The sequence below is a fragment of the Alosa sapidissima genome, chromosome 21, assembly GCF_018492685.1.
Source record: "Alosa sapidissima isolate fAloSap1 chromosome 21, fAloSap1.pri, whole genome shotgun sequence".
Lineage (NCBI taxonomy): Eukaryota > Metazoa > Chordata > Actinopteri > Clupeiformes > Clupeidae > Alosa > Alosa sapidissima.
The window spans coordinates 9237779-9250278 of NC_055977.1; the positions used below are offsets into that span (position 1 = coordinate 9237779).

General features: G+C 39.4%; 1 protein-coding gene across 3 annotated transcripts in view; it reads right to left on the reverse strand.

Annotated features, from left to right (window-relative positions):
- Positions 1–12500, reverse strand: part of syngap1a (synaptic Ras GTPase activating protein 1a) — a 56312-nt gene that overhangs the window by 33305 nt on the left and 10507 nt on the right. For 2 of the 3 annotated variants that reach the window (XM_042077727.1, XM_042077726.1), the window contains exon 1: positions 11337–12500. This exon is cut by the window's right edge and continues 224 nt beyond it. The exons of the other annotated variant lie outside the window; for it this stretch is intronic. The gene's annotated coding sequence lies outside the window, so the exon portion shown is untranslated. The remainder of the gene's footprint in view (positions 1–11336) is intronic. 3 annotated transcript variants of the gene reach the window in all.

Here is a 12500-nt window from a genome sequence, read left to right on the forward strand (position 1 = left end):
TGTGTGTGTGTGTGTGTTGGGGAGGGGGGCGTTACAATGTGAGATTTCTTTAGACTGATACCTGAAGAATAATTTGCATAAAAATGATCATGTCAGTAAGTAGCATGATACTCACTGTAACAGGTTTAGATGGGTTCAAATGAAAATGTACCCATTGTGTAGGCTACTGTCTTAGACATTTTGATCAAAGGCAAGAAAAGACATGACAACTCTACTAGACTACTCAAAGTCTATCTCTACTAAGATAAATTGATGATAAACATCTACCTAAAACTATATTTGGCATATCTGAAATATCTGCAGCAGCTCAATCCAATTTCAAATAAAGCTCTTACTAGTATCCATTATTACCAATGATGCCATGTGAACAATGAGACATGATAGAGCCTAGTCTGTTATAGTTTAATGTAAATGAGTGTTTTATTCTTATTAACATGACACCAACTTAATATGTCTTCTTCAGAGCACTACTATTCTACTCTATTATCTGAAGAAAAATATCACGTAGGCTCTCTCAGCTTCCTGCAAATCCTTGTAAACCTCAAGGGCCCTATCTTGGGGATCTAAAACGCAGCGCATAGCATATTCTTATCACGACGCAAAGCGTATTCCTATCTTACACTCAAATTTTCGCCATGCGCTTCTCTTTTATTAAACAATGTGCACAGGGGTGTGGCAATTAATGACCTAAGGTGTGGTCTAGCGCGCATTATCTAAAAATCGCTATACACCATCTAAAAAGCATTACGCACTGACCAAGAAAAACCTGGTCTACAGCGACAAGCTGTCACGAGATGTAAGCAGCAACTCCTCTGCAGGATAAATGTCCTTAGGTTTTTTATTCAGTTATTCGAACATTATTGGGGTAAGTGTTGCTTTTTTCAGGCTATGTTTTCGATGGTAACCCATTGTCAGTCAATAGTGAAAGTAATTAAGTAAGGGATAATGTATAGAACGCCGGTCATGAGAAACAAATAGTTCGCAACACACGCTGAACTTGAATCAAACATTCTTTAGAACACAGCTGATCAACCGTCTGCTTTCACTTTTGAATGAAGTTCCAAGCACAAACTCCGTTGCCATTGACAGCGGTCATTCTTGTTTTCAGAGGTCCTTTTCCAAGAAATAATGACCGCTAGAACTTTCGGAAATCCCATTCAAGTCAATGGAGCATTCTACTTGCATTGTGAAGAGCCGTATAATAACTGTGTCTAACTGTTTTGTTGCTGACTATAATACCACAGTGATGTTAGTTTCACCTTGCCTATGAGTTCAAATAATAGACGAGTGCAGATGCGTGTAGGCTCTGCTAGGTTTTAGTAAAGAACGGTTTAGTGGAATACCTGTTCCATATGGTCTTGCGTGCAAGCAGATTCCTTCAAATGCGCCTCTGACTAAATACCGATGCACTGTTTGAAGTTGCGCTGCTTGTTGTTAAAAGGAATAACAGATGTAATTTTCAGGATGTTACACCCAAAACACAACCATGACTGATTAAGGAACATAACACCAACCTTTTTGCACTAAGCGCACAACATTTGATTACAAAACCACCCCGAATGTGGACTGGACAAATCCCTAAATGTATTTAACCTATTCGCTAGTGACCATGCGTTTTTTGCCCTTGGTTGCTGAATGGTTCAATTTTTTGCTAATGTACACATTGTGAATTGCATACAATGTATACATTTTGTAAAAAATATATGTGTTCTAAAGCCACTCATCCTAACATTCTATATATGGTCACAAACTAGTATGTAGTACCTTATTAAGACAAGAGAGTGACAACAGGCAATGTATAGTCTTTGGTGACACCCAAATGTATGTTTGTTTGCACTGCACAAGTATACTTCAGCCTTAAACACTGCTTAGCTGAATTCTGATTGGCTGTTGGCAGCCATTTTGTTGAGTGAGCCAAATGAAACTTCAGGAGATGTGAGCAAATGTGGCCAAGTGTAAAAATACCAAAATACAAAACTGTGGCTTAAGCTATTCTTGAGATACAGAAATGCATCAATTGCAGCACCCCCTATGTGCAGAATTTGGTGGCCTCTGAGACCACAAGATTCTATTCCTTCTCAGCCTAGTGGGGGGTCAAATGTCATGCCCTGTTGAATCATCAACCAAAGATCAATGAATAAAAAAATACAAATAAAAAAGACAACATCTCGCAGCGCTAGTGCAAGGAGCTTAAGATCCTATTTGCATTTCTGTAATGCATTTACATATTTCACCAGAATGCTGGCATAGTCGAGATAGTCAGTCAGTTCCTCGTCTCTAATTCCCCTTGTATTACAGACTGAGCAACAGATTGTTTAGGGTGGCAAAGTTGAGATTTAATAGAACGAGTTGCTCATTCACGAGTCACTAAACTAACAGTTACCATCCGCTATGCGCAGTACAATCTGGTACATAATGCAGTATATTCAAATGTATAGTGTTGTTAATCTTCCACCAATGCAAGCATATGCTGAACATGTTCAAGATGTTTCCTTTTGGCAGAATTAGTCAGAAAGGGCTATAGAGATGAAGTGAGTCATGGGCATAGAGATATGAGATTCTCTGACTGTCGCCACCTCAGATACTATTCAGACATAAATCCGCCCTGCAGAAAGTTATTTTTTTCCCCTACTTGACAGCTTGACATTGGGAAAACCTATTGCTCAGAGACAACACATTCCAGTGCATGTAGGTCGTGCAGTTAAAACCACAAAATCATTGAAAAGTTTTCTGTGGTTCAAGGGTTCATCCTCACTCAATGCCCTGCATGTCAAACTTTAGTAAATCATCATGGTAAACGATTACAGGAATTCGGAAAGATTCCTAGGATGACTGCACAACCAACTTAGGTAACAATTGAAGTATATACTAAGTTGGACAGATGCATACGATGACTGCATATCAAATTTCTCAGAAATGATTTAAGTATACTAAGTTGGACATATTCCTGGGGTATTGCTGTATACTGGAGCCAAGGTCCAGTGAAGCCAAGATAGGCTCCTCTAGGGACCCTACACTCTCCCGTGTTCAATGTGCTGTGATTGAGCTCGGATAAAAGTGTTTCCACGACGACAAAATAAGTATATTTTAGGCGTTTTGCCTTTATTCAGATGTGACAGTGAAGAGTGACAGGAAAGGAGTGGGAGAGAGAGATGGGGTGGCATAGATTTGGGGGCAGCTGTGGCCTACTGGTTAGGGCCTCGGACTTGTAACCGGAGGGTTACCGGTTCAAACCCCAACCAGTAGGAAAGGTTGAAGTGCCCTTGAGCAAGGCTGTGTGAAATGCTGAGTGTGTTTCACTAATTCACCAATTGGGATAAATGCAGAGACCAAATTTCCCTCACGGGATCAAAAGTGTATACTTATACTTAGAGAAATGACCACGGGTCAGATTCAGCCCGGGTCCCATGTGGGTATCTGGACCCGATTGTGGTACAAGTCGATAACCGAATGCGGCAAAAGCTACTGTCAATGGACGCAAAAGGAAGAAAATTTGGTAATCGACTTGTACAGACTTTCTCCTCACTAAGATGGTGGCGACCTGACAAAAATGCACAAACAGTCATTTTTTATACCCTTCCTTTACAATAATAAAGGTAAAAATACTTCAGTTTGCCTGCAAGACTCCCCATAGTAGCATATATGTTTTAAATTTAAACTTTAACATAGTGAAAATGCCCTAAAATGCTATGCTATATGCTATTCAGTTGTAAATGCATATTCCAGCCTTATTCAAAATGCACCGATTGATGCCGCTTTGGTCCCAAAATGTACTATCGTTATGATCCAAAAATAGACCCCAGGTTGTTGTTCGACCAGAGTTTCTGTTAAGAACAAAGCACGGGGGGCATCTATAACACATTTGTACCACAAGGGTTACATTTTGACCCCTGGTCATTTCCCGATCCCACCCCATCTCCCTCTCCCATTCACTTCCTGTCACTCTTCACAGTTAGCCTGGAAATCCAGACCCAAATCCGAAACAATTAAGGGTCTGGCTACGAGTAATGGAAATGGCACCAAGCAAGCACTTGAAAATATCACTGCGCGCAATTGGATAACACTACGACCAATCTTTCCGGACTTCGACGTTGTAGCGATGTGGTCATCTGTTTAGCTCGCCTCTGGCCCGCCTTCGTCAGATACACTGATGTGATTGGTGCAGCTACACTCCATGGGCATAGGTAATGAGCATCATTACTCATCGCCAGAGTCACTCGCTGAGCAAATTCAAATTGTGCTCTCGCGAGAACTATGGATTTCCAGGGTACTTCACAGTCCTATCTGAATAAAGGCAAAAAGGCCATAAATGTACTTTAAAACGGAAAAAAGCAAGGTAAGTACAAATCATGGGCAAGGAAAACAAATGTAGTTATGAGAACCAAACTGAAGGGCAACAGCTTTCTGCTATTTCTGTAGGAGCTGTGAAGGATGCTAAAACTAGAACTTAAGAAAAGCAGCTAATTACACATGATTGATTCATGACTGATTCAGTTCTCACCTTGAGGAGACTGATGCTCCCTGAGAGTATCTCAACTCTTTGATTTAATTTATTTTTCAACTAGTCTTTAAGTCCAATGCAAAGGTCCATATGCTGTATAGATAGTGGTGTTTCTCTTCTTTATGAATGTAGAATCTAGCAAAAAACAAACAAAAAACAGCTCCACTGGTACAACACTGAGAACCATCGCCTGAAAAACCATTGCTTTCTCTACTGTATACGAGCGACATTTCAGTTGCCTGGAAACTCTGCTATTGTTCAAAGCCTTTAGTGAAAGCTCTCTCACCTAGCCTACATGGTGCTGTTACCACTGTGCATCCACCCAATCCTCATGCTCTGAGCACTGATGTAGACTGTAGAGTAATGACTGTAGAGTAATGTATAATCCCTATAACAAAGTTTGCGGCCATAAACAGCTTTGCAAAAGACTGGAGTGCATTTTCGTATTCTGTTTGATTTAGATTCAGAGGCCTTGTGCTGTGCTTTATATTCCAGTCCTTTTCTATTGTTTCCAACCACGGAGGTGAAACCAAGGATTTACATTCTGATTCAGATTCTCTCTGCTTCTGGCCTCTGCTTAAGCGTGTGTTCCCCTAGGAATGGTGAACGGGATAGAAAGACAGGAGAGAAAGACAGCCAAACACTACAAGCTGACTGACCACCTCTGCAGACGGGGAAGCAGAGAGTTCTACAGTGCTGTGAACATTGTGCTGAAAAGGCAATGCAGCCAGTCATGATCTGCAATACCAAGAACTGCATAATGTATGATACTGATTAAACTTTCTTTAAAAAAAAAAAAAAAAAAAAATTATCCAGTTTTTTCTCGCAGCAGTATCTTACTGTAGAGTAATGTATAATCCCTATAACAAAGTGATGCAAGAACACAGGGAGCTTCTTGAGTGGGCTCACGATTGTTGAATTACTTATGGTGAGAGTACCCAGATTTTTCAGATCATAGTTTGATAGAGATTCATACATTTGATCCTCAAACCCCACACAGTATTGAGCCTTGTAAGGTGTCTGTGGGACCCGTTTTCAATGTTTGCTAAAATAAACGTTATGCTATTTATTATTTCTTCTATCTCAAACTCATTGGCCTTGGCTCATTTTCTAAATAAAGTAACTTATTTTCAGTGACTGCACACGACACACCCACCCTACACATAACTATAACATACTATTACAAGTATGTGTGTGTGTCTGAGTGTAGGTGTCTGTGTGCGGGAATGCTGCACCTGCTATTTCCACACAAAGTTAAAAAAATTGTTACATTTCAAGCACTTTCACATGTTCTGATTAAGTTCTAAGAAATAAGCACCAATAATGATCAAAAATCGTATTTCTATTTTATTACCTTTTTTATAATGGAATTTTCTCGTTTTCTCACAAAAAAACAACGAAAAAACAAAAATGATCATACAGTATGATCGTAAATGTGATCTCACAGGGGTAAATGGCAAATATGAACCATAAATGATGTCTATATCATTGGTAATTGAGCTAAAGAAAACATCTGTTATGTATTTTTTTACATATTATTGTTATGGCTGTATTGATTTAAAAGCCTAATAATGTGGTGGGTCCACCAGACCCAGGAAAATTGACTGTGTAACAAAAATATGAATACCTTACAAGGGTTAACACAATAGCATCAGAAAGCAAGAATAAGGAGTTGCTTACTCAAAACATGGCACAGTTTTGCTTTGAGCAACACCCCCCAAGTACCTTGTTTCTACTGAATACAACAACAGAATGATCAAAGTGTCAATTAGCTTCTATCCTACAGGAAAAATAATTTCCTGTGTGATAAATATGTAGTCAGTTGGAAAACAAATAACAAGTGAAATTTGATAATTTAACAAGTGAAATTTGATGATTTAACTACATATTTATACACTGTCATAGTATGAAGTCAAGCATGGAGGCGTGGGTGCTACGTCTATGCTCATATCTGAAATGAACAAAACAACATGTTCTCTAGGTTTTGATGGAGGAATTCTGCAACAGCAATTAACCCCAAACCAACTGGAGTGGGTGGGCTGGACAAAATGTAAACATCAGGGCAACTCTTCCAGTGTTAATGTCTAACATAGACTCTGCTGCAAAATGCCTGTTTATATTTAACAGTCAGCTGGTCAGCTGTAGGTCTGTGTAATTGAAGGTGTTATATGGAAGACATTTATTGTAAAAAAATCATAAAATTGCTATCAGAGATTAAATAAACATGTTATTTTCAAACACTGACATTTATAACAACAATGGTACAGCCAGGACATTCACAATTCAAACTTTCATGCAGCCTGCAAATACTGTTTATGTTTTGAGTTTGTTTTTTGGCCTGTTGCGCCACCCTCCCCCAATTGACCAATCACACAGCTAGTAGCATTTCAACCTTTGGATTGCCAGATTAGCTTAATGTTCTCAAATGTTTTGATTTCTGGACTGCAATGTCCGTTTTAAATGTGTGTGGTAACTCAGTCCGCAAGGGGGTAAGAAGTCAGAAGTCAATGAATATGTTTGACCCACTTTGCTAATTTTGTGCAAGACAAACCCTGATAAGATGTCAATGTATTGACTGACCTCCAAAAATGTATAATGTGAAATTAATGAATATGTATTTTGCACACATCTATTTTTAGGATGTCATATGAATGTAACCACTTTGGACATGGACACCTGTAACCACAGTGGTTCATTTCCAGTCACAGGGATGTTAACTCCATCCATACAACACTATGAATTACACAACCTCACCTAAAAAGGTTGCAATAACAATTTGGTTTGATCCCATACAAAAGTCCTTCACTGCTACTAGAATTTATACATATTTAGAAATATTTGCAAGTAACTTTGCAGGTTTAAAGGGAATGATTCAAATGAATTCACCATTCGATTTTTTCATGGCGATGTCAAGTAAACTCTGTTCCAATTTGATACCTTTGGCTCTCGCACTATGTTCTTTTCTACATTTTTGTTTGGTCTCCATAGCAACATATCCAAGGGATTCCAAATGAGGAGCAGAAAATATTGTGTTCAAAGGAGAGAAACTTACTTGACACATCTAATATTTCACCATACCCGTACATAAAAAGCCAAATCCAAGTGGTAAAAAACCACTGCCTTTGCATTATGCAATATTCTGTATATCTTAACTTAGAGCAGTGGACTGCAAAAGAGTGATTGGCAATACTGTAAAAGTGAAAACTACAATGCTGAAGTATGTTGTGAGGCAAAATTTCCCTGATATCCATTTCCCTGGAGCATGTTTATCTCTCCTTCCTGGCTATTACCACAAATTATTCAACAAAGGTTCAATTGTGCTGCACTGTACTCTCTCTCCCTCTCTCTCTCTGTGTGTGTGTGTATTCTGAATGTAAATTTGATGTGATGTCAAGCTGAAGCATGTGTGGGAGGGAACAGCTTCTAGCTAGCGATTTAACAGAGAAAGAGAGGGAGGGAGAGAAGTTAAGAGTGGGTGGATGAGAAGTACACAATAGCCAAAGGCTTTACATTTCCGTATTGCTCACTGTGCTGGTCTTCACACAAGTGATTTTGCCCATATAATATTTTTAAAGATGATCTAAAATACCCCAAGCATCACGCACACACACACACATACACTCATGGTATCTCATGGTATGTCACACAGACACACACACACTCATGGTATCTCATGGTATGTCTCACACAATCACACACACACACACACACACTCATGGTATCTCATGAACGTTACATAGCTACAGTATGTACACTGTTACAGTGGTGATCAACAGCAGGCCACATGATGGCAGGCTACATAATCCCGACACATTTTCACAGCCATTTGTGACAGATGTTAATTTGTAACACTTCAAGCAATACAATGAATCCATGAAACGACACCTGGAACTAAAATAGACAGTACCCATAACAAACATAACATATAAAATAGACTGACAGATCATATCTGACACATACAGTTAAGGGATGTCATTGCATTGGCTGAACTATTTTAAAGAAGGTCAATCTCAGCATTGGATCTATATGACTTGGCTGGAAACACACAAGAAATCAAGATGATAGTGCTCTTTATTTTTCTAATCTCAGGCTATTTTTATTGTTTTAATCATGGATTGACTGGAGTTAATATGAAATGGATAAAATAGGCCTATAAACCTGAGTGCTGAAACAATAATTGCTCTGTGACTTAAAAATGAACTAATTGCTTCTTTGTTTTAAGTAATCAACGTGCACTAAGCTTTATTTTCTCTTTAGAGATAGAAGTTAACACAGGGGAAGTCAGGTTTTGTGAGAAAATCAGGTAAAGCAATGCGTCTACTTGCATCTACTTGTGTAACAAAAAAGGAAACACAACAAACTGTGTTGTCCCTATCTGGACACAGAGATGTGTTAAAAACAATGTTGTGTTGTTTTCAACACATTCGTTTTAAGAGTGTAAAGCACAGCACTCCTGTAACTTCACTGTCTTATACAGAAGGATGACATGTGACAATATTAACCATTAGGACAGAGTTGCAAGGTGCATGATTAATTGCAGCCTTTGTGAGCAGCTAATTGCATTAATTCAAATTTCAATTAAAAAATCAATTAATTGTGCAGCCCTAATATCCACCACCATACTCAGTTAAAGGGAAACTGTTTTATTTGCTTAATTTACCTTAACTTAACAGCTTTGGAGTCATTGGAAAGGTTATATAACTTTTTCCAGGTTGAATGGTGGCCGTCTCGCTTCCCCCCAGCGTTTGCAGGCGGAAAAAGCAGGCTTGCAACTTTGGTCCAGCGAGCCGCCGACCTCAGAGTCAGAAAGTCTTGCGGTCTCGCGATGTAACGAATTGCTTTACGGCACTACACACATACATGCCAGGCTACGGCGTGTCCAACAAGGTAGTGATGATGTTATTCAGACATTCGTCATGGCAGAGCTGGCAAAAATAAGCAGAAAGTGAGTAAACAGTTGTCGGAGGAACAGGGAAAGAGGAAACGGCAGACTGACCGAGCGAGGAGTGTCGTAAAATTTATACTTTGAAGCTGTAGGGGGAGCTCTGCAGAGAAAACTGAGCAAAAAGCGAGAAAACAGCAAAAAAATTCAGGTTCCTTTAAATCAAGCACCTAGTCATTTATGTGTTATTGGGATTGATTTATATGCGTTACAGGGTTACAAGCGTGTATTTTGTGGTATAGTAAGTCCCTTTCGACAGACATCACTGCCAAATAAAGATGTTTTAGTGGCAATCTTGATGTTCTTTACAGGTGAGTGTTCAAGAGTTCAGTTAGGATCAAGAAGTCTGAACATCTGAACGTCAACCACAACGCAACTATTTGAGCTTTGACAAACACAACAATGATGTGTTTAGTGTCAGTGAGTAACTTAAAGAAAAAGTTACATCAGATTCCATCAGTGACAGATCTACGGAGCTGCATAACTTTCTCTAAGTGAACCACACGGTGCGGAAAGCCAAATGCTAATATTAGCTTTTTATCTTTTGTATTCACACAGGGGTTACAGCAGTCTTTTTCAGTGATCATTTTCTGCCTTTATTTATAAACTGAAACCATGTCTCTAATTTACACTTCAACCACAAAATACTTTTTGTCAAATATGTTAGTCATCTATCTTCACAATGAATGCATTGGCTGTAGATCTGGGAACTATCCTTACATGTATGCATTATAAGAATAAATAGGCTAATCCTAGATATTCATACAGCATACCATCTCACCTAAACCAATTTTTTGGGGATTACACTCTTCAAATGAATGTGTTGTCCCTATCTGGACACAGAAATGTGTTAAAAACAACGCAAGTTGTGTTGTTTTCAACACATTAATTTTAAGAGTGTATATTTACAGTTTTCAGTTTTCCAGTCCAGCAGCACACAATTTCCTGACCTACACTAGAGGTACGAGGCACTCTCAACCATCAGGTAAACTCAGCTGTTTGGCTGTGTATGTGATTACTCTTCAAGGGGGAAAATCAATGTCCCCATTACCTACAGTGCAACAATTGCAGTTGAACTAAGAAGTACATGGCTATTTCGACTGACATAGGTACTGAGGTGTATTATATCATGAGTTCACCTATGATGTTTTTGCTGTGAACAGGCATGGACACGATGTAGGAAATCAATGCACAGAACACACACTTCCCATTCAGGCAAGGTATTACAGGTCAAATGATACATGCCATTCAACTAGTATTACCAGTTGTTTGGGGGTAGGTTATTCCATTAAGCCTTCACAGTCTCCAGGGTACAGTCCCCAATTACACATGACAGTGGACACCAGCCACAATAATTGTGATACATCTATCACCAGCCACACAGTAAATATAGACTGTGGATGATGCTAGCTCTGGCCTTCTGTTGTGCCACATCCTGAATTTGCAGCTGATGCAGCTGAAGAAATTCCACTGGAATGGACTTTCATCTCCCTCTGATGTATAAAAGATATGATTTATTTAAATCAAATGTGGAGAGTGAGCAGTGGCAGTCACCAAATTTGTAGATCTATTGACACAGCAGCCTATCCATGAAGTCTGAAGTGGTGTGGGGGGCAAAAGGCGATAGGGCTCAACAGGCCTACCGCTAACTGTTTCTGGGACTGTTGGCAATGTATAAAAACTGTTGTTCAAATCAGAAATCCTCCATATGTGATGAAAGTTGAATGTGTCTTAGAAAACCGTGAAGCATGAACACCAAAAGCTTGCAAAGGCTGCTTTAACATTCAATGATATACTATAGCAGCCATCGATTGTAATGGTTGGATTGCATGCCTTAAAACTGGTGAGCACTAAGGGCTACCTGCAAAGCGTAGGTGAATCAGGGTGACTTACCTGGGTGTCAGGTAATGGAGCTGTCCTCAAGATGTGGTGCTGGTAGTCAAATTAAAAAGTAGTACTTGAGGTACATCTTGAGCTCAAACGAGCCGACAGTTCTGCCAGCTCACATCACTTTGCTGATGAGGGCAGTCAGTTCTCAGTACGTCATGCACGTGTATCATTGCGTTTCTGTATTTTCTCAGTTCGACATAGAAATGTAGCCTAACTGCTTCGCCGGATGCAAAAGTCTTTCCCCTTCATTCAATCAAAATTATGGCAATTTCATTAACATTCTCAACATCAAGTGGAAATTTCTCCTTGCGAGTTAATAATAGATCAATATCGTACATATAATAGGCCTACTGTAATCCAGCAGTCCCTTGTAAGTACAGTTGGTCTGCTCTATTTAAGTACGAATTATCCTTAGTAAACCTAAAACGACATAAGGGTTTTTAATTGCTGTCAGTCAGTTTCTCCAGAAGGCAAAGCACCGTAGCAGTTTTCATAAGATAGCCTATCCGTCCATGGGAAAAGATTTAAGTGCTGCAAAATCACAATTTAAGCTAAGAACATATACACATTAAAATACGACACTAGTCTTCTCACTGAAACGTAACAGAAGCCATAATTTCATGTAGTTTCTGTCCCCCTGAAAAGTTAATGTTATAATTTCTCAATCATAATCCACTGTTTCTTCCACTGCCCCCAGGTCATTTCTTCCGGTTTGGGAAGCGGGGGTACCAAGGAGGGCACCGTACCCACGGACTCCCCTAGTTCCTTTCTCTCGAATCTGCCTCCGGCTGTCTTACAGCGTTCAAGTTGGACCGCTATTCTTTTGGCTTTTTTTCGGTAACATACAAACATCAGCTTCTGTTTAAATTCTCTCATGGTGCGCCTGTTTCTGTGATAACTGTCGCGACTATTACTGCTGCCGCAAGAACCACTGGTTTAAAATTAATTATAAATATCATAGACTATTTGACATGTCTCTAAAAAGAGAAGAAACGAGGCAATTTTCTTCTGGCTAAAACAGACACAGTATGAAACAGTCCATATTCCTGAGGCTACGGCATTTTAAGTGGGCAGATGAGTTCCTTGATGCATTAATCAAAAGCAGAGCACGCCCTCAGAATCCAGTGATATTGTTCTGTAAGAAATCGATTGCATCCTTTTCCAAAA